Here is a 25,289-nt window from a genome sequence, read left to right as displayed (position 1 = left end):
CGCCCCATTTTTTGATGGGGTTGGATGTTTTCTTCTTGTAGAGTTCAACCAGTGCTTTATATACCATTGATATCAACCCCTTATCTGATGGGTATTGTGTAAATATCCTTTCCCATTCTGTGGATAGTCTTTGGATTCTGGTCACTGTATCTCTTGTGGTGCAGAAGCTTTTTAGTTTAATGTAGTCCCATTTGTTGATCTCTGTTTTTACTAGATTGCTTAGTTCCGTGTCACCTTTGAAGATACCTTTATCTTCAATATCGTGGAGGGTTTCGCCGACCTTGTCTTCAATGTACCTTATGGTTTGTGGTCTAATGTTGAGGTCTTTAATCCATTTTGATCTGACTTTTGTGCATGGTGTCAGGTCAAGGTCTAAACCCATTTTTTTGCATGTGGTTGTCCAGTTGTGCCAGCACCATTTGTTAAAGAGGCTTTCCTTGCTCCACTTCACATCTCTTGCTCCCTTATCAAAGATTAGATGGTCATACATTTGGGGTTGTGTGTAGGGATATTCCACCCTGTTCCATTGGTCTACGGCTCTGCCTTTGTTCCAGTACCATGCTGTTTTAATTGTTACTGCTTTGTAGTAAAGTTTGAGGTTGGGGATGGTGATGCCTCCCATCATCTTTTTCCCAAGAATTGTTTTAGCTATCCTTGGACGTTTGTTATTCCATATGAATTTTAGGATTGCTTGATCCATTTCTTTGAAGAATGTCATGGGTATACTTATAGGGATCGCATTGAATCTGTATAATGCTTTAGGGAGTATTGCCATTTTGACAACATTGATTCTCCCTATCCACGAGCAGGGTATATGTTTCCATTTCCTCATGTCCTCTTTGATTTCATGGAGTAGCGTTATGTAGTTTTCTTTGTAAAGGTCTTTTACTTCCTTGGTTAAGCTGATTCCGAGGTACCTGATTTTCTGGGGCACGATTGTGAATGGGATTGCTTTTTTCATGTCCCTTTCCTCTGCCTCATTGTTTGCATATATGAAGGCCATGGATTTTTGGGTATTGATTTTGTAGCCTGCAACTTTACTGTATAAGTCTATTGTTTCTAAGAGTTTCTTAGTAGAGGTTTTAGGCTTCTCTAGATATAGTATCATGTCGTCTGCAAATAGTGAGAGTTTGATTTCTTCCCTTCCTATCTGGATGCCCTTAATCTCTTTTTCTTGTCTAATAGCTATCGCAAGTACTTCCAGTACTATATTGAAGAGGAGTGGTGAGAGTGGGCATCCTTGTCTTGTGCCTGATCTCAGAGGGAAGGCCCTTAGTTTTTCCCCGTTGAGGATAATGCTTGCCGTAGGCTTGTGATAGATGGCTTCGACTATCTTGAGGAAAGTTCCTCCAAACCCCATTTTGGCGAGGGTTTTCATCATGAAAGGATGTTGGATCTTGTCAAATGCTTTCTCTGCATCTATTGATATGATCATATGGTTTTTATCTTTCCTTTTGTTGATATGCTGGATTATGTTGATTGATTTCCGAATGTTAAACCATCCTTGCATCCCTGGGATGAATCCCACTTGGTCGTGATGTATGATCTTTTTGATGAGTTGTTGGATCCTATTTGCTAGTATTTTGTTGAGGATCTTCGCATCGGTGTTCATCAGGGAAATTGGTCTGTAATTTTCTTTCTTAGTGGTGTCTTTGTTTGCTTTTGGTATTAGGGAGATATGTGCTTCATAGAAACTGTTTGGGAGAGTTCCTGTTTTTTCAATTTCCTGGAAAAGTTTGAGGAAAACAGGCAATAGGTTCTCCTTTTTTGTGGCGTAAAGACTTTCAAAGTAGTCTCTAATGATCTTTTGAATCTCACTGGTTTCTGTTATGATGTCCCCCTTTTCATTTCTGATTCGATTTATTAGAGTTTTCTCTCTTTCTTTCTTTGTGAGACTTGCTAGCGGTTTATCAATCTTATTTATTTTCTCAAAGAACCAACTCTTTGTTTCATTGATCTTTCGGATTGTTTTTTTGGTTTCGATGTCATTAATTTCTGCTCTAATTTTTATTATTTCTTTCCTTCGGTCTGGTTTGGGGTCCTTTCTCTGGTCCTTTTCTAGGGTCTTGAGTCGTGAAGTCAAGCTATCTATGTGGGTCCTTTCTTCCTTCCTGAGGAATGCTTGGAGAGCTATAAATTTTCCCCTTAACACGGCTTTAGCTGTGTCCCATAGGTTTTGGTAGCTCGTGTCTTCATTCTCATTTGTTTCTAAGTATCTTTTGATTTCTTCCTTGATTTCCTTCTTGACCCACTCATTGTTCAACATGGAATTGTTTAATTTCCAGGTGTTTGATTTGATTTTCCGTATTTGTGGGTGGTTAGCTTCTATCTTCAGCGCATCATGGTCTGAAAAGATGGTTGATACAATTTCTATTTTTCCGATTCTATTGAGGTATGTTCTGGGGCCCAGTACATGGTCTATTTTTGAAAATGTTCCATGTGCACTGGAAAAGAATGTGTATTCTTTCTTTTTGGGGTGTAAGGCCCTGTATAGGTCTATTAGGCCTCTCTCTTCAATTTCTTCATTCAGTGTTTCCTTGTTGAGTTTTGTTCTTGTGGATCTATCTAGAGGTGATAAGGCCATATTGAAGTCTCCGACTACAATTGTGCTGTTAGTGATGTCCTCTTTGAAGTCTGTTAGGAGTCGTTTTAAATATTTAGCCGGTCGTTTGTTAGGAGCATATACGTTTAAGAGTGTGATTTCTTCCTGTTGTACATATCCCTTGATAAACAGAAAATGACCTTTGCTGTCCCTTTTGATCTTTTTCATCCTGAAATCTATGTTGTCGGATACCAGGATGGCCACTCCAGCTTTTTTAAGGGGGCTGTTTGCTTGGAGGATTGTTTTCCATCCTTTGACTTTGAGTCTATGTTTACTCTGTTTGTTCAGGTGTGTTTCTTGCAGGCAACAGAATGTTGGGTTTAATTTCCGGATCCATTTAGCCACTCTGTGTCTTTTGATAGGTGCATTTAGGCCATTGACATTGAGAGAGATTATTGTGATGTGGTTTTGTGTCATCTTTCTGTGGGATTTGTTGTTCTTATGGGGCTCCTCCTTGTCTTACAGTAGCCCCTTTAGACCTTCTTTCAAGATTGGTTTTGAGTCTATGAAGTTCCTGAGCTGTTGTTTATCCGAGAAATAGTGTATGGTTCCTTCGAGTTTGAGTGAGAGTTTAGCTGGATAAAGTATTCTTGGTGAGGCATTCATTTCGTTGAGTTTTTTCACTATGTCCCACCATTGTCTTCGGGCTCGGAGGGTTTCTTCTGACAGATCGGCCGTAAATCTGAGGGGTGCTCCTTTGTATGTGATTTCCCTCTTTGACCTTGCTACTTGTAGAATTGTGTCTCTATCTACAGCATCCGCCATTCTGACTATGATATGCCTTGGAGTCTTTTTATTTGGGTCTCTTTTTGCTGGCACTCTTCGGACTTCTTGTATCTGGACGCCTGCCTTCTCCAGCTCTGGGAATTTCTTAGTGATGATGTCTTTGACTATGTTTTTTTCATTGGGGTTACTTCCCTGTGGTTCTGGTACTCCAATGATTCTTATGTTGTTCCTCTTGAAGTCATCCCCCAGGGCTCTGATTCGCTCTATAGCCATTTTGAGGTCTTTGGCCATGATTTGTTGCTGTCTGTAAGCTTTCTGCAGCTCATCCTCAAGCTCGCTGATTCTGTCTTCGGCTGTAGTCATTCTGCTGTTGAGGGCATCTAGTGAGATTTTTATTTCATCTACCGATTGCTTTATTTGTGAGACTTCCGTTCGAAGGTTTGAAATTTCTGCTCTCATTTCTGCTCTCATTTCTTCCTGTATTTTCTTGGTAGACCGTTCCAGCGCTTGATTCATCTCCTCCCTTAATTTATTGGATGTCTGTTCCATAGTTGCTTGGAGTAGGTCAACTCTCCTCCATATTTCCTCTCTGAATTGTTTATCTGAGAGGTCGTAGATGTTGGGAGACTCTTTTGAGGTTTCTAGTATCTTTTCTTCTCCCTCTCTTCGTGGAGGGGATTTTCGCTGTTTCTTCATATTGTCACGGAAGTGCAGAGTTGGAACCTTGTAGTTATTTATTCCTCTTCCTTTTTGTGGGAAGAAGGGGCTCCGATTGTGCTAAACTTCCCTTATTCACTGATAGCTTTTATACTGTCAGCCTAAGCTAATGGCTATTTTGCGTAAATGTTTGAGATCGCAAAAGTGAGTTTTCAAAGGAATACACAGTACGGATTGAGCTGAGGTAGCAAAGAATAACTGCGGCCGCGTTAGCGTTGGCCGCTCTGAGAGGAGGCCACGCCCACTTTAGACCACGCGCACTAAGACACAGGCCACGCCCCCAGTGTCTTCCTGTTGATGGGGGGGACGTGCGCAGTTACAAGCCGGTTCGGGAGACGGGGTGCGCCAGGCGAGCAGGGAGTGACATCAGAAACTCGGGAGACGCAGACGGCAGCGGGAAGTGGGGGAAAGGGAGGGCGTGGCCGAGGGATGGTCCTCGTACCTGATGGACGTGCGCAGTTACAAGCCGGTTTGGGAGACGGGGTGCGCCGGGCGAGCAGGGAGTGACTTCAGAAACTCGGGAGACAAAGACAGCATCGGGAAGTGGGGGAAAGGGAGGGCCTCAGGGAGTTCTTTGAAGGAATGAATTCTATCAATTGTGGCCAAAGGAGAAGGCATGGAATGGTAAAAAAAAAATAACTGCGGCCGCGTTAGCGGGCGCCGCTCCGGAAAGAGGCCACGCCCACTTTTTAGGCCACGTCCCCTGAGATGAGGACACGCCCCTAAGCAGCAGAGTGGGGATTGGTCAGGATTGGACGGCAGCGGCGGAAAGGTGCCAGGCAGGGGCTTCAGGAGAAGCCCCGAGCCGCGGCGGGCAGGGGGCGGGGAGGGGGCTTCTCCACGCTGAGGCAGGCTCTCCAAGGGATTGCCTGTTTACCTGCAGGATGGAGATTGGTCAGGATCCGACGGCGGCGGCGGAAAGGTGCCAGGCAGGGGCTTCAGGAGAAGCCCCGAGCCGCGGCGGGCCGCACTTTAACATTTTTATTTATTAAGAATTGATAATTTCTTGCTTGTAAAAGCTTAGAAAATTCTATGCAAATTCTGAAAATATTGAATGTTTTTTTTTTTTTTTGCTATTTGGGTCACACCTAGTGATGCACAGAGTTTACTCCTGGCTTTGCACTCAGGAATTACTCCTGGTGGTGCTCAGGGAACCATATGGGATGCTGGGAATCGAGCCCAGATCGGCCACATGCAAGGCAAATGCCCTACCCGCTGTGCTCTCTCTCCAGCCCAAGTATTGGAATTCTTAAAGCAAATCTTGCTAGAGGAAAAGCACTAGTAAGGGGAGATTAGAATACAAATGAAAACACAATATTACCAGAGGGATGCCTTTTAATGAATGAGAACATGCTTTACATTAAGGATACCCAAGTTTGTTTTACCCAGGTTTATTTCTCAGCTCTGTATGATTCCCTGAATACCACAGTTATGACCTCTAACGACAAAGCTGGGAGTAGCCCCTGACACTACTTGGTGTGACCCCCAAACCAATAAATAAATGGGTCACTTGATAAATAAATAAGGAGAACATAATGTTATCTCAAAACTTTCCATAATACTAGCCTAATCTCTACTGTTGAGAACAATGCCAGGAATATGGTAGTTATTGAAAAAAATATTGCTAACAAAATAGGTTTCATTTTGATAAGGTTCTCATTACTTGCCATTTAAACATCTTCCATGCAAATTATCTAACTATCCTTCAAACATAGTTCTAAATACGATGGTTTCAGGGGAACTGACATTGATAAAAAGAGCTGACAAAAATAAAAATAGATTCTGGAATTTACATTTCCATTCCTAGTCTGTGTTTCATTAGGTATAGGTCCTTTCCAGGACACACTCTTTCATTCAAAGTACGATGAAAATTAGAATAAGGTCATGTGTATTAACCTCGTATAATCAGTGTTAAAAAATTTTTGTCTAGATAGTTTATTCTATTGAAAATTGTCATTTGCAGAGATTAAGCAGGATGTATGTAAGACTTCAGGTAACTTCAACATAAGCTTCAGGCAACTAAACTGATGAAAGGAGGCTTAGAAACAAGAAGCAGTTATAAGAGTAAAAAAATAAAAGGAAGCATTTACAATGAATCTGCAGCAAAGAGCTGTATATTTTTCCTGGAACACAGTTCAGATTATAAACAAGGCAGGGTATGAAGAAGCAGGAATTGTTCATGAATGTTCCCCAGTCCCCTTTTCTGAAATAATTCTATCATTTAACCAGTCACATACATATGGTCACACAGCCCCCATCACTGCCTGCATGCCATTGCCTTACGGTCCAGCTCAAACTTCATTTCTTGTACTCTAGCCAAGAAAGGCTTAAGGAGTTAGCCTCTCAGAAATATTTGTATATTTAAGAGTCCACTTAAAGACAATTGAGTGTTTAGAATATCCAAATGGATGAATATGGGTTAGTTGTCTCCTTTTTATATGAAATTCAAAGGAGAAACAGGAAGTGAGTGATAAAAATCAAGTTATTGATTTTATGTGAACTGATCTCTAATCACAAATATTTGTAGTTAATAATTATTCAAGAAAAAAAAGAAGTTTGATGGTAACCAACAATCCAGTAAAAGTGAATACTAGCTTCAAAAGAGATGGCACTGAATCCTCATGAGAAAACAAACTTCAAATGTCTACTGGTTTGAATGGCAACAGATCGCTGCATCATTGAAAACTGTTTTTTTTTAACTTTTTATTAAATCATCATGTGGAAAGTTACAAAGTTCTCAGGTTTATGTCTCAGTTATACAATATTCAAACACCCATCCCTTCACCAGTGCCCATATTCCACCACCAAAAACCCCAGTATATCCCCGCCCCCACCCCCTACCCTCTACTGTATAACTAATGAATTTCACTTCATTTTCTCTTTACCTTGATTACATTCCATAATTCAACACAAAACTCACTATAGTTGTTGGAGTTTCAACCCAAGAGAGACAGACCTACTACCAAGGAAGCATTTGATAATTAGTTTTCCATTGCTGGAAATGAAGAGATATGTAGTCCCACTGCTACAAGTACATAACCCTTTTTTTTTCCTTTTTCCTTTTCCCTTTTTTTTTCCCCCTCATCCCCCTTCCTGCGCCTCATAGTATGGTGTACGCCACGCCGCATCGGCCAGCGTGGGGCTTTTGCTTAGTTCACAGTCCAGAGAGGTGGCTGCTACATTAATAACCTTCAATATTTCAACAAAAACTTACTGTTATTATTTGGAGTTTCCCCCCCAAGTCAGACCTGTTCAAAAGGAACCGTTTCACATTGCTGACAATTATAAATGTTAAGTCACGTGGACACGGTTTTGGATTTCTGTATAAAGTCCAGGGAAAATTCTGCCAGAAATTGCATAACCCAGCTCACAGTCCCAGTGCATTGCTGTAAGAAGTCTGGAATCAAAGTCTTTAGGCACAGAGGGTCCGCTTCACGCTCAGTGGCTCCAGATTTATCTGGGCCGAGGGCGTGCTGGTTACGCCCCCTTCCCATGAAGGTCTGGGAGCCCCAAGTGTAAAAATTGAATACCTCTGGGTTTGGAGAAAACTGTTTTTTGTTGCTGTTGTTTTTTGACCACACAAGTGGTATTCAAGGGATGGTGGTGGTGGTTTCTGGGTTCACTATCAGGCCTCCCATGTAAAAAAGCATATACTCAGTTTGTTGAGCAATCGCTCTGGTTCTATCATTTATGAATATTTATATTTATTTATGTCTCCTAAGTGGTGCTTGCAAGGCACAGAAAATGCTTTTCCCAGCAATTTTCAGCTAACAGGACTTGCAATTCAAAGCCAAGGACCAATGGTGTTGTATTGTTTGTCCCTGTGGTTTACACAGAAGCTTACAAAGGCCACCCCAATGGTGCTTATGGCATCAAGAACTACAGTGCTCAGGCAAAAGTGGTAGTGCAGTGAGTAGGGTGTTTGCCTTTCATGTGGCCAACCCCTTTCATGTGGTTCAATCCTGGCATCCCATATTGTCCCCTGAGCGCCTCTGGGAATAATTCTTGAGTGCAGAGCTAGGAGTAATTCCTGTGCATTGCAGGTGTGACCCCAAAAGCCAAAATAAATAAATAAATAAATAAATACTATAATAAAGGATTCCGGTGCTCAGGAGCCATGTGATGCTAGAGATAGAACAGAGATCAATGCAAGGGATGGACAAGATCCAATCTTGAACAGCTTTATAAGGGTCTATCTCACAGTGATTCAAATAAAAAGTTTTAAAAAAGTAATATGAATTCTCTGAGCTGTTACCTGTCCATGAAGCTCTTTACAGTTCCTTCTAATGTGAATTATAGTTTAGCTGGATGGAGTTCTCTTGGTAAGGTGTTCAGTTCATTAAGTTTTTGTACTATAGCTATCCATAATCTCTGGCTTGCAGAATCTCACTTGATAGATCTGCTGTACATTTTATGAGTTTTTCTTTGTATGTAAGTTCCTTTTTTGATCTTGCTGCTCTCAGTATTCTGTCTCTATCTTTGGTTTCTGTCATTTTGATATAAGATGTCTGGAGTTTTCCTAACTGGGTCTGTTTTCAATGGGACACTTCCTGCCTCTTAGATCTTGATGTCTGTAATCCTCAATTCTGAGAATTTCTTATCCATGATTTCTTTAACTATTGTTTCTTCACATTTGCTTTCCTGTTCTTCAGGGACTCCAAAGATTTTTATATCTCTCCTCTTGAGCTCATCTTATAGTTCTCTAGTATGCTATTGATTTCTTTTCAGATTATTTTATACTTTCTGCTGTTTCCTAGTTGTTTCCTTCTTCTCATTTTGGAATTCCTTGATCTTTTGCTCAGCTTCTATCATAATGCTGTTGAGCTTTTATTGACTTTTTTAAATAACACTGACTTGTTCTTCATTCCTGTCATTTCTGATTGTAATGACTTTTTCATTTTGAATCTCAGAGTTTCTTGTGTTTTGCTGATTACCTATGTTAACCATTTCTTTAAACTCATTGAACATCCTCGTCATAGTTTCATTAAAAACTGAGGATTTACTAGTGTTGTTTCTGTCTTTGGTAATAATTGTTCTCACTCATTGAGGTTGGTGGGTTTATATATGTTTTCCTATTGGTCTTGTAGTGCTATTGTTGTGCTGGGGGTGAGTATTTTTAATTAATTCCCTAGGAAGGTGGTGAAGGGATTAGCTAGAGGTTGATCTCTGTCTTCTCTGCCTGTCCTCACAGAACGACAGGAAGAATAACTGTGAGCAACATGCAATTTGTTAAGTAGATTTATTGAGTTGATACATGGCCACATAAGTGACCATTCACTTCAAGATCTGTGGTGTGGGATCTTAATATGACACAGGTCAGGTGTGGAGGTTGCTGAGAACCACACAGGCTGGAGGGACTCTTCCTCCTTTGGAGCTCTGCCTCCAATTTGAAAGAGGCCCAATGACATCAGCCAAAGGCAAGCCTCATCTGGGATGATTGGGCAACAAGCAGAAGGTCACTTGGAAAACATTTTTGTCTGAAGTTTTAATTGTACCTTCAACCTATCACATTTTAAACAAATTCATTCTTTTTCACAAGTAAAATTTTAGGGCAAGTTTATAGATATTATTATTTTCTCAGTCTCCATGACAGAAAACTTTGAGTTTTCCTTGCTGCCTCCATCCTTTTATTCTTCCTCATTTTTAGGAACAGTTATCATTATCCTCTGCATTGATAATTGTTTCAATTCCATTGTTCCTCAGCTCAAAGAAAATTTTATTTTTCCATGTTTGGATGACTTTAAGGATCACATTGTAAATTTACTCTACCCCTTTCAGTTATCATGCAAATTCAGACAGTTCATCATGCAAATTCACTATATGTACATATATATATATTCAACAAAGAGTGACAGAGAATAAGAAAAGGCAATGTTCTCAAGCTACTTTTATTTGTTGTATCTTACATTTTCTAAGAATAGGTAACTTGTTTCTTATTCATTTCTTTCTTTTTTGTTTGTTTGTTTTGGGGCACAACCAGCACCAGCGGTGTTTGGAGCTTACTCCTGGTCTGCTGTCAAGGATCAGTCCTGGCAAAGCTCCTGAGACCATATGGGTGTCAGGTACCAAACCCAGGTCAAGAGCATGCAAGGCAAGAATGCTACCTACTGTACTATTGGTTTGTATCTTTTTTATCTTTTTTTTAATTTTTTTTTTTTTTTGCTTTTTGCGTCACACCCAGCAATGATCAGGAGTTGCTCCTGGTTTTGCACTCAGGAACTACCCCTGGCGGTGCTCGGGTGACCATATGGGATGCTGGGAATCGAACCCGGGTCAGCCGCATGCAAGGCAAAAAACGCCCTACACGCTGTGCTATCGCTCCAGCCCATCTTTCTTATCTTTCTTAAGATCTAGAACAATGTTGTCATGTACAAATTTTAAGATAGCTATGACCTCATTGTATTAATTGCAAGGTATTTTGATTTTCTCCCTATAAATATGAATGTAATATGACAGAGGTGATGGTATCACGTTCCCATAATTATAATATAAAAGATAAAAACTTTCTTTTTACTAGCAGACTCTATTTACACTTTTCATTGATGGTTTAGCTGGATCATGCTACCAATTGGACAAACCAACATGGCAATGGAAATACTCTGGCTGACAGTCAACACGTTGCAAACCCCATTCATTTGACAATTTATAAGACTCTTAATACTGCTGATAACTATGTGATCTTTGAAACAGATCCTCCCTAATCAGTCCTCACATGAGATTGCAGCACTGGTAACGACTTGATTACAGCCTTATGAGAGATTGAAGCAGGAGATGACCTAGATAAGTCATTCTGATCTCTCCTCTCACCTCTTCAACTCTCCCCCTCCCTCCCCGCTTATCTTCACTCCTCTCCCCTTCCCATTCCTCCTCTACCCTCCATATTCTTCTTATTATTACTATTACTGTTGGTTTTGGGGTCAGAGCTAGTTGTGCTTGAGTCTATCCCCAGCTTGATATGTGGAACTTATTCCCAAAGGTGCTGGGAGAACCAGGAGATGCTACGGATGAAGCCTGAGCCTTCTGCCAGCATACAAATTATGCACCACAGACCTTTAAGCTATCTCCATGGTTAGTGCTGGTATTGCTGATCCACAGAAACTGTGAGATAATAAATATGTATTATTTAAAGCTGCTAAATTTATGGAAATTTGTTACATCATTAATAGATGACCTGTACCTATATGGTAGCTAATGAATCTATATAAAATGAAAGAAATATCTCTGTGGTTTCCTAAATTAACATTCTATACATCCACTTCAAAAAAAAACTACAATGTGTGGGGAAGTACTTCTTAGCAAAGTAAGAAAAATAAATTGTTTTGAAAACTAATAGCTTCAGGGTCCAGGAATTTTCTGCAGTATTGTGTAGTTATATAATATGGAAAATGAGGTCATTTCAGTTATTTCAGTTAGTGCTCTTGAGTTTTGGTTGTTGTTTGATGGGAAAAATCTCTGCTATTACTGAATGTGTTTAATTAAATGTGTGATGTCTACTTTCTCACACAAGCTAATTAAACCTTCGTCTGTAGTCATAAGGTGGACTCTCCTTTTATTTTCTCAGTGACTTTGAAGTTCCAAATTTTTTTGCCATAACTCTTAAAGAGGATGCTTAATTAAATTTGTATTTTCAAATATCCTTATTACCCAACAATCATTTCACTGTGTTGCTGGACATGCAGAAAGAAAATTACATTATGAATTGAAATATTGCAAATATACATTAAAAATTAAATTCTATAAAAGATACTCTCTTGGCAAAGACTAATGTCAGAAGATGCACCTTAATATTTAATATCTTTTATAAAATATTTAAAAATCACTGTTTTCTTCTTTTGGCAAGAAAAAGTTTCAACAGACTTAACACTCACAAAAATATAGCAGCTCATAGGTACAAATTTTACAAGTACTAAAGAAAAGTATAAAAAGCTAATGTATTTATTACCAGGTGTATTGAGTAGAATGGAATTTGTGTTCATACTACTTGTGGAAAATTTTCTGTGACTTTAAATATTTACTCTTTTGGTACTTAAGCAATTTTTTGTTTGCTGCTTCTAACCAAACTCATTTTCAATCTATCTCATCCAGCTAAAATTGTCATCATTACATTTGACCATTACTGTGTTTGTGTTTAGAATACAGGAAAAAAATTAGACAAAAACAACCTTGAAGCAATTAAATATATATTTCTTGAAAATTGTGTTAGCAAAACAGAAAACAATTATATATTTAGCAGCACTCCTTGCCCAAAATAAAAATAAAAAATTCTTAGTGGAAACAGTGTGTATTTATTTGTTTCTTCTTTCCAATTTAATTATTAAAGACATTTGACCTGAAGTTTACGTTCTGAGCAAAATTTTGTATTGTATCATTCACTATATGCACGGTTGTCATCAGACATCTTAAGTTTATTTATTTATTCTAACTAAAACATATCCATTGAGAAATTCCCTTATTCCTCAGCCAACAACTACTGTTTCCCTGTTTCTATGAGTTTGAATATATTTTAGTTTTTATTCTGTGAACTTCATTGACTTAAGTATAATGTTCCAAAGGTTTATCCAGATTATGTCCAATAGCATTGTCTTAATTTTTAAGTTTGAATAATATTCCATTTTATGTATATACCACATTTTAAATCCCATTCATCTATTTAAAAATAGATTGTTTTCATAATCCATTACGAAAGATGCTAGAGTGAAAATGGGAGTACAGATACCTCTTTGAAATCCTGATTTAAATATCTTTTGATTTGTGCTTGTCTTTCAGGCAGCTAATCTGACTTCAATCCCCAACACCCCATTTGGTCCTACAAACTCACCAGAAGTTTTACCTGCATGCAGAACCAGAGTAAGCCCTGAAGTAAACTGGATGTGGATGAAGAGCAAAAGAGCAAAAGCAAAATCTCTTTTGACTTTTATTCAGAGTGGTGTTACTGGATCACATGGTAGTTTTGTTTTCAATAGCTCTTTGACTTCCATATTGTTTTCCATAGCTGTTGCACCATTTTCCTTTACTTTTAGAACTAATACGCAAATTTAGAAAAGCTGCAGGATAAACAAGTAGAAATAAATTATGTTTCTAAACACTAGCAATTTGAAAAGAAAATTGAGAAAAAACTTATTTACAACAGCAACAAAATAAAATATTTATGAGTAAACTTACTAAGGATGTTAATGACATATGTACGAAGCTATAAACACTAATGAATTGAAGGATAGACAAATAAAGGAAAAGGCATTCCGTGTCCATGCGTTAGAACAGTCGATATTGTATAAATGTTCAACTACCCCATTCTATTTATATCAAATATCTAATGGTATTTTTTGCTGAAGTTTTTCAAATTTCACAGGAAGCCACAAATTTTATAGACAGAATTGCCAAAGTGAAGTAATGTAGAGGAATGGTTTTCAACTTTTTGTATCCATGTATCAAGATAATACCCATGTATATATATGTATATATATGCATATATATATTAGGAGTAGAAAATCACTCACATTTTAACCCTTTCACTTAAAAAACAGTGGTTATTAATCTTTTGTTAAAAGCTTATAGACAAACACTGGTTTAAAGACCAACAGTTGAAACAACAGATCTATTAAAAAATCAAATGTTGAAGCATCACATTTTCTAATTTCAAAATATATTACAAAATTATAGTATTTAAAGCAGTAAAGTACTGCCTTATAGACCAATGGAACAAGATTAGTTTCTAGTAATAAGTCCATAAAATACAAAGTCAACTGATTTTTACAAAGCATGATAAGAACACACAGTGAATAAATTCAGCAAGTGCTATTAGGGAAACTAAAAATCTAGAGAGAAGTGGAACTTGTCCCACATATTAATATCAAATATGCACAAATGAACTCAAAACTGAATAAGGTAAATGTAAGACAGGAAAGTAAAACATTAGAAGTTAACATAAATGGAAAAGTATGAAATTTATCTTAACTATCTTGACTGTGACACCAAATACACAAGTAACAAAAGTAAAAAATATACTTGCACAATAACACCAAACTAGAGAGTTTCTGTGCAGCAAAAGAAACAATTGCTATGATTAAAGGGCATTTTAGGAGTAGGAGAATAACTTGTAGACCACATTCATGATTAGTTAATTTCCACAAAATATTAAGAACTTTCACAATTTAATAGCAAAAAATATATATTTTAAAAATTAGAACTGATAAATTATTTCTTTAAAGAAGATATGCAAATAAATAGGTACAAAAATTCTCAATATCATTAATTATCACAAAATTAAAATCAAAACTACAATGTAATGCCACTTCCTCACTGTTAGTATGGCTATGGTATATATGATGACAAAGATGAGGATGTTGAAAAATTGAATATCTCTGACATTTTTTATGTCACTAGCTTGTTTCTAAGTAGTATTTGCATTTACTCATTTAAAACTCATCGTTTAATGTTTAGAAACATATTTTAAATATTAAGAAGTTAAAAATCACTAATTTTTTATCAGAACTGTAAGTGAACAAGCCTATTTGTCCTGCTTTCCTCAACTTTCAGATAATCATAAAAATATGAGTTCTAGTTTGCAGTTTTGAATAGGTAAACAGTTTTTATTATTAAAATTTATTATTACTGTTATTATTATTGTTATTGATTGTGCTCAAGGCTACTCTCCACACATTCGGATGAGCCTCACGCATAAAGGAACTGGCAGAGTAACCCAGGTGTGCGGGACCCAGGGCTGAGATCTCCAAGCCTGCATGGATCGGGACTGGGCCTCTTGTGCCCAGATCCCCCATTTTCCAGTAGCTAGGTAGTCACACCCACAAACTGCACCCTCCACAACCCTGTAATCCCATTAACAACCAACATCCAGAGACTATAAAACCAAGGTCCTGGAAGCGTGTTCGACATCTTTTAGCCTCGTTCTCCCTCTCAGAGAACCTGGCAAGCTACCAAGAGCTTCCTGCCTGCATGGGAGAGCCTGGCAAGCTCCCCATGGTGTATTCATGTGCCAAAATCAGTAACAATGATGGATGTCATTCCCCTGACCCTGAAAGAGACTCCAATGTGGCACTATTGGAAGAACAAGTAAAGAGAGGCTTCTAAAATCTCAGGGCTAGGACAAATGGAGACGTTACTGAGACCACTTGAGAAAATCGATGATCAACGGGATGATGATGATTATTATTTTTAATGTATCACTGTGAGATACAGTTACAGACTTACAAATCTTCATGCTTACATTTCAGTCATACAATCTCCACCACCAATGATCCCACTATCCCTCCCACCACCTCTACCCCATCCCCCTTTCCTCCCTGTGGCAGGCACATTCCCTTTTGCTCGCTCTCTCTCTCTTTCTCTCTGTATCCTCTCTCTATTCTCTCTCTGTCTCTGTCTCTGTCTTTCTCTCTCTCTCCTGTTGGGTATTGTGGTTTGCCATACAGGCATTAAGTGGCCATCATGTTTGGTCTACAGTCTACTTTCAGCTCGCATCTCCCATCCTGAGCGGGCCCTCCAATCACCCTTTACTTGATGTACCCTTCTCTATCTGAGCTGCCTTTTCCCCCAGCATGTTGGGGTAAACAGATTTGTACAGGCAAACCCTCATTAAAACATTAGAAGAGACTAGACTAAATATTGTATCAGTCTTTAGCAGGATAATAATGACTGTAGAAATGCTTCCTAAACATAATTCCCTTGTGCAGTGCTGAACAACTTTCCAGGTATTGATTATTCAATTAAGGACACAGGAACTTAATGGCATATTAATTTTCTGCAAGGCAAAATTTATTAAATGAATGAACTTTAATCATTCACGTTTCAAAATTTGGATACTAAATTATATATCCTATTAAAATAATAATGAAGGTAAATGTAAGAGTTTTCTAAATGTTTTACATATCAAAACACAAATTTGGCAATTCTAAGTCTGTTTAAAATAAAAGTCTGAAAGTCTTTGGAACTTTGGTGCTTATACTTCATTGAGTATATCCTAGAAATATCTGCCTTCCTCTACACTTCTGGAATCCTTGTGATTAAGGTGAGTGGTCATTGGCAAGAGTGGGACATGGAAAAGTAACCATTTTATTAATGCAACAAGTTCTAGAGTGTATTGCTGAATTATATTGTCCAGAATGATTATAATGAACATTCTAGTCTTTTTGTTCCCTAAACTGTTTCTACTGGGTCCTTTCAATTATTAAAAGGTTTTATCTTTTACTTTCTAGTTGGGATAAAATTCATAGATTTGTTTGTGTGTGTTTTGCAAGTGACATCTATTTTTACTTTTGTTTATTCTCAGTTTCTCATTTACTGAAGATCTCTCACCATACATTTCATAGGATATTATTTAGGAAACCTAGCCAAACCTAACAAAGTATTTAGTTAGCAGGCTTGTGATTTATTTCCATGTGCTTTATATTGTTATCATACTTTACATAACAATAAACATATACATTATTTTTGAGTTGCTTTATTAGTTGTAAAGATGAATTGAAATATGTTATATTTGGGTTTTTTGTTTGTTTATTTTTGAGTCACCCCCAGTGATCTGCAGTAATTACTCCTGGCTCTGCATTCAAGGGTTACACCTAGCTGGTCTCAGAGGATCATATGTAGTGCCTGGGATTGAATTTGGGTGAGCTGCATGCAAAGCTAGTTGCTTACCCACCGCACTTCCTCGTTAACACAGAAATATGACATAAGTTTCTTAACATTAGTAGTAATCTTAGAAATTCAATCACAATCAATCAATCACTGTCATCCCATTGCTCATCAATTTGTTTGAGCAGGCACCAGTAACGTCTCCATTGTGAGACTTGTTTTTGGCATATCCAATACTCCACGGGTAGCTTGCCAGGCTCTGCCATGCAGGCGGCATACTCTCAGTAGCTTGCCAGGCTCTCCGAGAGGGGCAGAAGAATCGAACAAGGGTTGGCCACGTGAAAGACGAACGCACTACCACTGTGCTATTGCTTCAGCCCAATCTTAGAAATTATTAAATAAAATGTCTTTGTTCTTTAGATAGTAGGCTTTTGACTGTGTAAACACAAAAAAAGGGGGACACCGGGGCTGTGGTGTTCTCTCTCCCACTGCCCGCATTCCATAGTTTCTTGCTGCTTCCCCCACCCCAGGGAGGTTGATGGCGTTGAGGAGGCAAAGGAAGGAACGAGGGCCAGACTGGTTGGTCTCAATTGCCGTTTATTCCAATCTCCTCTCTATACACCCCTGTCTCTCTCTCTCTGCTTCTTCCCTGACAGCCTCTTAAGCCTTGCTAAATCCCCCAGCAGGAGGGGTTAGGGTTTACACATAGATGTGGTCACAATCAATAGGGGTAAAGTTCTGTCCTTCAGGGGATGCTGCTTCTGGGACAGATTCTCTTTAATTTACAAGTTCAGTGTCTTAGAAAGATCTGACCTTACAAATTAACGGAATCTGATTAGGGGGAAAAGCTGATTAACTGGTTGGGGAAGAGAGCATAGAGAAGTGGTTACAGAAAAACAAAGGAATGGGAGTGACTCGAGGGAGCACTTTGATGGGTGTGACCCGAAAATCCTAAACTCCTTGTGGCAAGGGCGAAATGACAAACTGATGTTAGGCCTAGAATATTTAGGGCTATATTCCAACATTTGACCATTCAAATTAATTTAGTGGAAGATTGAGAATAATATCAGTTTTTGAGTTACAATCCTCTACCTATAACTGGTTTTTATCTTTTTCTTAACATCCAATGGCCATCTGTGCTTATTACCTTTAAAGATACACTTTTTAAAAATTCATGTTGAAGTAAAACAGGTTGTTAGGTATTTAGTAGTATGAAGTTATACAAACAGTGAGTTCTGCTCTCAAGGCATTTTTAGGTCTAGATGAGAAAGATTGCTTTCCCTTGGCAGGGATTTTAGACATCATTGTTCTTCACATGCTCTGGCCATGTCCCTTTCCACAGGAGCATATACTTCTTGTAAATTCTCTTGCAATTCTTCTTATATACTCTTTTGTATATCCCTCTTGCACATTCTCTTGTTAACTGGAATTTTGTTCTATAAATTCAAGGTATAAATGGACCTTTCACTATATCCTCCCTGGTGTAGACAGGAAGCTGTTTGTGTCCGTGGAAATTGGCAGAGCAGGCTTAAATTTCTATTAAATGATAGGAATTTTGGTGTGGGCACAGACATCCAGGTTCTCATCCTCAAACAGTCAAAATTGAAATCAAGGTATTGAAGAGCCCCTGGTCCTATCAGTAAAGACTTTATTTAGGAAAACAGAAAAGAAGAGAAAGATAGAGAGGGGAGACTCACAGATTATGGGAAGGGTCTCCTAAAGTAGAAATTCTGAAGGCTTTTATAAAAAAGTTCTTCCTCTTTTATACCTTTTTAACAAGGTGGATGAGTGAGCATTTCTTTACTATACTCTAAAACTGTGGGCCATTAAGACATGGGAGAGCAGAACAAAAGGGAACACCCTGCCACAGGTGGGGTGGGGGGAGATGGGATTGGGGGGTGGGAGAGATGCTGGGTTTATTGGTGGTGGAGAATGGGCACTGGTGAAGGGATGGGTTCTCAAACATTGTATGAGGGAAACATGAACACGAAAATGTATAAATCCGTAACTGTACCCTCATGGTGATTCACTAATTAAAAAATAAACTAATTTAAAAAAAAAGACATGGGTGAGGATGCTGAGATAATTCTCTTCAGTGTTTGAATCCAGCTGGGCCTAGATCACCTAGATCACCTAGATCACCTAGCTGGGTCATCAGGCACCACCTATGCTTTCCTTATGACCTTCTATACCAGGTGAATCATTTTTGTAAGGGCCATCCATATTTCTAATCTTACTCTGCCTGTTCTCTTGTCTCTATCCCTTTCATTTTGGTAGAACAGAGATGAGTGTGAAAAGAATGGAGTCAGATAAAGACATATGAACTGGGTCTCCTCCATCCTATTTCAACAGAATGAGTTCAAGAATTACTAATTTATACAGGCATTAGCTGAGTGTTGGCATATATAAATGCAGGTATATGCATATATATGTATATTTTTTAACAAAAAATAGGTAATAGAACTATCTTACATAATACTTTAGTAGTTTGGCTTTTAATTTAAATGTTTAGATGTGTAGGGTAGAATTCTATTTTCCCTTTGGTCTAGAATCCACAAACATTGGTGTGAACATTTTCTTTTGAAGATTAGTCTTCGTCCATAAAATTGACACAATTGAAAATGGGAGACAGTACAGTACTTACCTTGAATGAAGTGGACCACAATTATATCCCTGCCATTGCATAAGGACCCATGAACTGATATCACTAGGAATAATCCCTAAGCACAGAGACAGGAATAAACCCTGAGCACTGCATTGTATTCCAAATATTCCCCTATCCGCAAACTGGCAGAATGAAAAGTTCCATTTCATCTTTGTAATTAAAATTTTTCCTGTGCTTTTGCTTTAATAAGGATAATTTAAGAAGACATCCAGATTTAGCTCTTTCAAACATGACTTTTGAAAAACTATGGAGTTCACTGTACTCCTGACTATATAACAGGCAGATTCAGTGGGGATATTCTTAAGCAGTTATAAAAATATTTATAATAATAACCTTACTGTTATTGGAAGAAAAACTAAGATACAATGGATGATATTCCTAATTCTTATGGTGAAAAATAGGACCAGAAACTTATTATAGGGTAGCATGTCTACAAAGAAAAATAGAATCATCTGCTGAATAGATCTCTTTTGTTAAATTCAGAACCATGATTGTAATAACTACAACCTTCAAAACTGGATTGGGGACATTTGCAAAAATAACTCTAGGAAGAGTAAACATCCAGCCCTGCCTGAATATCAGGAACATTAAAAATACTGCTTTCTCCTTTGCAAAAAAAGCCCAGCTTCTCTTTGCCAGCAGAAACTATATTGACTCCAGCTTTTATTTTTCCTCAGCTTTAACAAGACCTCATAAGATGACCCACTAGTATTTATTCATCTTAAGATAATTACCAGAGTTAAATTTTTCTCAGTGTAGGCTCAGGAGAGAGATAAGCTTCAGGCTCTTTGATGAAATATTTAAGAAACTGCAGAGTCTGATGAGATAGATAGATAGGTAGGTAGATAGATAGATAGATACATAGATAAATAGATAGATAGATAGATAGATAGACAGATAGTACTATATGTTCCTATATATAAAGGACTTTATAAATATATATGAAGGAGTCTACAGAATATGTGCCAGAGTAAATATTTAATTTACTATACCTGGTAAATTGTGTAATAGACTAAAAAAATAGAATTTATTTATGTGGTAGTTGCTACCCATGACTGAAATTTGATGTCTTGGAAAGCAGATATCTCAAATAGTATTACTTGATCATGCTTTGATTCCCAGAATAAGCTAAAATTGAAGCATATGCTTTCTGGAAAACTATATGGGCATTCCTAAAAATAAAAACAAACTAAAAATTGAGTTTCCATATGACTCAGCAATAGCACTTATGGGAATATATCCCAGTGCAAAATAATACCGTAAAAATGACATCTGCACCTGTTGATTGCATCACTATTCATAACAGCCAGAATCTGGAAACAACCCCAGTGACCAACAACCATATGACTGGTTAAAGAAGCTATGGTATATTTACACAATGGAATACTATGCAGATGTTAGGAAGATGAAATCATGACATTTTCTTATAAGTGGATGGCCATGGAGAGTATCATGCTAAGTGAAATGAGTCAGAAAGAGAGAGACACACATAGAATGACTCCACCCATTTGTGGAATGAAAAATAACATAATATGAGACTAACATCCAAGGACAGTAGAGACAAGGGCCCGGAAGATTGCTTCATGGTTGGAAGTCTGCCTTATGAACAGGGGGAGAAGGCAGCTGGGATAGAGAAGGGATCATGAAGTCAATGATGGTAGGAGGGATCACTCAGGATGGGAGATGTGTGCTGAAAGTAGACAAAGAACAAAACATAATAACCTCTCAGTATTGCAAACTATAGTGCCCTAAAGGAGAGAGAGAGAGTGAGAAGGAAATCTGCTATAGAAGAATGGGCTGCGGTCAAGTGGGGGTGGCAGGAGGGATACTGGGGACATTGGTGGTTGAAAATATACGCTGGTAGAGTGATGGGTATTCGATTATTTTATGACTGAAAAATCAATCATGAAAGCTCATGGTGGTTCAATAGAAAATTAAGTAAGTAAAAAAACGAATAAGTAAGGGATAACATAAAAAGTAAAAAAAAAATACGAAGATATATGTCAGATAATTCATATAAATTAAAAAGAATAGATATACTTGGGAAGATCTGAGAAGCAACCATACAACACACTTCCTAGAAGTTTATAATGAAAATCTCATCTTCAGATAATAAGGAACATCTTGTCGGTGATGAAGTTAGAACAAAGTACAATATTTTAGAAGTTTGGGTGTGGAATATAGTTATTGTCTTCAGCACATGATAGTAGAAAATGTGGGCAACACCCTGATGAATATCACAACCAATTGTTTTTGAGTACCACAACAACATATGATAAAAGCAATTAAGTGTAAGTATCACAGTCAAATGTGTGACTTCCAACCACAACAAAAGGGAAAGGAATTTCGAAGTAGAACATCATATTTCCATATCATTAAAGTCATAGGTGTGAAACAAATGAAACCAGAATATCTTGATTTGTAGGAAGAAACATTAGCCACTTAAATAGAAAATTATGTCCTGCCAATTTCCAAATCTAAATCAGCTCACAGACCCAAAATTCACTGATTGAAGAACACTGTAAGTTATTAACATCCTCCAAACATACCTAGTAGATGGGTTATATTTTTATTCCCCAAATAGGTCTTTTTTTTACCAGCCTTATAGTGCCTGAGGAAGTGTGCACACTCCATCTTTTCAATGTGGGGTCTGGCACAAATTTAAAAAATGCCTGAAACAACATCACTGTCACTGTCATCCCATTGCTCATCAATTTGTTCGAGCGGGCACCAGTAATGTCTCTCATTGAGGGACTTATTGTTACTGTTTTTGTCATATCCAATATGCACGGGTAGCTTGCCAGGCTCTGCTGCGTGGGCTCAATACTCTCGGTAGCTTGCCAGGCTCTCAGAGAGGGGCGGAGGAATCGAACTCGGGTCGGCCGCGTGCAAGGCGAAGGCCCAACCGCTCAAGTGGTTATTTAAAAAAATAATAATAATAATTTGATATACAAATATAATTCTTAAGTATTTACCCAAACAATATGAAAAATCTAATTTTAAAAGATATATGTACCACCAATATTCATAATAACATAGTTCACAATTGGTAAGTCCAAATGTCCATCAATGGGTAAAGATTCTGTGATATATAGTATCAATAATTTTATTGTATATATATATCTGTAAATATATATCTGTAAACACTGAGATGCTTACAGATATTTTTAAAAGTGAGCCCATGCTTTCATCAAACATGGATGGAACTTGAGGCAATTATCCTAGACTTTATGTCTTAATGTGATTTTGCTCATATGTGGGTGAATGACAAAAGCAAACAACTAACAAAACACAACAAAAATAATTATTAGGTCTGTAAAAAATATGGTAGGTTCCAAAAGGGAACAAAGATAATATAGAAAGATTAAACAGAAGAAGCAACCTAGGTAGTGTGATGACACTACCAATTTTTGGTGACAGATACAGTGAGAAATATACAGTTCTTGGGGTATGAAGTTATTCTACCTAAACTCTTACAGTATTCTTGTGGTATATTGTGAAAGTTCTTTTCAGAAAACAAAATAAAAACCACAAAGCCAAGCATTGCATAACTCCCAGAAGGTGAGAGAAATGTCGCTCACGTGCAGAACTCCATCTGTTATCATTTTTCTACTTCTCATCACTCATCTTCTTTCAAATTTAGACCTTGAGGTTTTGCCTTTGAACTCATCCATAAAGAAATCCTTGAATCTGCTTCAGAAGCATATAAAATGTCATTTTTGTGTTCTAGAAAACAGTTCCTGCTCATTATGTTATTATAAATATTCTAAATATTCAAAAATGCATACAGTGATAGTTTATAGCAATTGGAAATGAACTATTAGCATGCAATTGTTCCCTATTGAATTTATTCCTGAATGCATTATTTGTAGATAAAAATAAAAGAGAAAATAATTCATTGTTTTTTAAATTTACCCTTTTTAACGGTTTATCCAAATTACTTAATTTAGAATTGTTTAAGCACTGCACTTTGAGACAATACATCTGGGAATATATCTATACTCAGTCCAGAATATTTTTTAAATGATGTAAAACTCTTGAAAGCTCTATTATATACTTTTTTATCTTGCATTTACAACATTTCTAAGTTCCTGTCATGGTACTTAATACTTCTTGTTCAGAGTTTGATGTAAATGCCACAAAACAATTCCAGGAGAGAGTGGGCAGTCTTTATATTCAAAGAGAAATAGTCTTCACTTATGATAAATTTATAGCTATTTGTCGTAGGCTTGTAAGCCTGTCTGTCACTTTAGTTTTCTATTCTATTGTGGCACTGGAAGCAAAAGAAACATAAAGAGACAGAGATAAGAAGTTAATGGACAACATCACATTGTTAATTAAAACTTTAAAAATGGGCCACATATGTGTCAGAGAATAAACCTCGAAGTTATACACAAAGCCCTACAGATTTTTGTCTGCATATCTCATGCTCTCAAGTGCTAAAACAATGCACACTTGATAGTAATGAATAAGAAATATTTATTAAAGAAAGTTACCTGCCAGGAATGACTTGAATTTGTTCTACTTTTCACTTTTCTGTTTTTTGTCTCTGTTTCTATGGGATTCTTGGACAAATTAAGCCTCACTAGAGAAAGCACATGGGCAAGCAATGAAGCTTCGGAATTGATTGGCTTGCTTATGAGTTGTCTGTTCTGATCATCATGGTTCTTAGGCTCAACTGTGATACTAGTGGTGGAATGAAAGAATGAGGATGTGGAGTTTTGAGCTGGCAAAATCTAATATCAAGTAAAGATAGCAAAAGGAGCACACAACCTTCGGAAGAACATGCAGTTTTTGATTGCAGATTTCATATTTCATTTTTCTCTCATTTTAAAAATAAATCAGACCAATTCAAATTTAACTATTCATCATGCTCATTTATAGATATGTCTTTACCTTTCTCTTTTGAAAAACATACTTCCATTTGTTTTTATTATAAATTGTAGTTCAAGTGTACCAATATTAATATGGAGGGTGGGTTCATCATTTCCTGAGGAAATGGAGGCTGTACTGTGTTCTGAATACAAATTTTTTTAGAGAGGAAAAAGTCAAATTCTTAACAACTTTGGATAGGAATTGATATGCATGCTGTGTCTGCTTATATTTTTATTGTGTAGTCATTAGTCTCACATAGAAAAACATAAAATGGGAAATCTAGACTCTATATATTGTCATTTCTAAATGATGGTTTCCCTGAAGAAAAGAACAAACCTAGGTCATTAAGTTCAGAAGTAGATTGTCACTTTATGTTCTTAGCTGCGTTAACCTGGAATAGTTCATTCTTTTCCAATTATCACCTGCATTTGGACTGCTGATAGTTTGAAAAAAGGAACTAGACTGACATTATACTAGACAAACATATTTTAAGGTACTTATCCTGAAGAGAAAGAAAATAAAATATCAGAAACCTATAAATATTGTAGTTCTACCAATCTATTACTTATAATTGAGACTTTTAAATATCTACCATGTCGCAGTTCATGCAAACTAAATTTACATAACAGTGATTTAAGAAGAACAAAAGCATGATTTTTAAAATTTTAACTCTGTCCTTGCTGACTTATGATAAGTCACTAAACTTCTCAGAATTTGTTTGCGTTCGGGGGACAGACCTGGAAGTACTTGGGGCTTACTCTTGACTCTGTGCTCAGGGGTCACCAATGACAGAGCCTGAGAGGGAGGGCGCATATGCAGTTCCAGGATTGAACCAGGGTCAGTTGTATGCAAGGCAAGTACCCTACATGCTGTAATACCACTCCAGTCCCTGAATTTCCTAGAATTCTTGTTTTGCACAAGTGAAAAAACACTAAAACTACTTTTATTAACTTCTAAAATATTGAAATGAAAATTATGTTTAACACTTTATTTGAAAATTCTTCATTTTAGGTAATTTCACAGTACTGTACTCGTAGAGCACTACATATTATAGGTCATCGAATGGGTCTAGTGACTGACTGATATCATAGTTTCCAACATGTATAGAATTTTGCA

The sequence above is a fragment of the Sorex araneus genome, chromosome X, assembly GCF_027595985.1.
Source record: "Sorex araneus isolate mSorAra2 chromosome X, mSorAra2.pri, whole genome shotgun sequence".
Classification (NCBI taxonomy): Eukaryota; Metazoa; Chordata; class Mammalia; order Eulipotyphla; family Soricidae; genus Sorex; species Sorex araneus.
Note: the sequence above shows the minus strand (reverse complement) of the source record.